This window comes from Tupaia chinensis, unplaced genomic scaffold, assembly GCF_000334495.1.
Source record: "Tupaia chinensis unplaced genomic scaffold, TupChi_1.0 Scaffold000355_1, whole genome shotgun sequence".
Classification (NCBI taxonomy): Eukaryota; Metazoa; Chordata; class Mammalia; order Scandentia; family Tupaiidae; genus Tupaia; species Tupaia belangeri.
Window position 1 is genome coordinate 3012743 of NW_006159850.1, and position 1408 is coordinate 3014150.

Below are 1408 nucleotides of genomic sequence, written 5' to 3' on the forward strand. Positions count from 1 at the left end.
AGGAGAATGGAGAAGGGACTGTGGTGTGGCCATCCCCCCGAGGAGTGATTTCTCACTGTCCCTCCCTCTGGTGAGCTCACGTGCCCTAAGGCAAAGCCTGTACCAAGAGAAGACAGACTAGGAAAGCTAGCAGTCAGTGGGCAGGACTTGGTGAGCACCTTCGGGTCCACACCCTGGAGTCCACGCAGTGGGAAGCAGGGTGCCCGCGCTCGAGGAGCGTGTGATGGGGTTTAGGAAGTAAAAGGCAGCAGTAGAATATGCGCGTGTTTCCAGGCTCGGGCCACCAAATTCAGGTTCACTGGGATCCGGGCCCAAAGCCTGCATCTTCAGCAGGTGGATCCAGCTGCACTGGTCATAACCCAGATCTTTGACCAGCTGTGCGCTTACCGCTAAGAACTTCAGACCCACAGAAGCGAAGCCACTTACCCAATGCACATGCGCAGCAGGCCAAGGGACTGGGCCGCAGAGCTGAAGCCTGCAGAGCTGAGGGCAGGCCAGGGTCAGGTGGGGCTCAGCCTCACACTCGGGGCCCCTGCGGTACTCCTGCCTCCCAGCACCCCGTCTGACAGTTTTCTAAGACGGACCGCAGAAGGATGTGAACAAATCGGGCAGTTCAGAACATCTCAGACCACCTCGAGGCCGCAGACCAGGGAGGGGAGGAGGGCAGTGCCTTACACGCTTCTGTCCCCGACCCCGTCCTACACGTGCAGGGACCAGTCCATGGCGTGTTGCCATGTGTAGGAGGCGGCTAAGTAGCCAGACGACACGGCTGTCTCTTGGGTCCCCAGGGCCTCCTCCGCAGGTACATGGCCGTGCCCCAGGGACACGGTTCTGAGCTCCATGTCCTTGAAAATAACGTTGGCTTTGCCGCAAAGATAACAGCTGCTGGACTCTTTTTATTGTTGTTCAAAGAGGCTATAACCGGGTTGAGACGGCTGGGCCCCACGTGGCCCGCCACACGACAGGACTCCCAGACTCCTTGGCTTAAACACGAGGCGTGTACGTGCGCATGCCCAGCACCGAGGGGCGCATGGAGGAGGGATCACGGCGTAGTTCCCCTTCCCTCCCCGGCAAGCACGCGGCCTGTAGCAGATTTAGGAATACATTTTAGAAGCACTTACTGAAGTATTAGTGTATGCAGGCTCCTGCAAGTGTGTCGCTCCGCGGATGATCGCACAGCCAGCAGAGGACCGGCTCCTAGGGGCACCACTGCGCCCAGGCCCGGGCCAGCTGGCCTGGAAGCCCCCATCAGGAGGAGGAGGGGCTGTGAGTGTGAGGCTCTCACGCCATCGTGAGTGGCAGCTTGTTCGTTTCCATAGCGGGCGTTGTTCTGTCGTGTCCGTCTGCCCAGCGTTTCTGTTTCTCTGCCCGTGGCCACTGGGGCTATTTCTGGGTGTGGCAGGGGGAG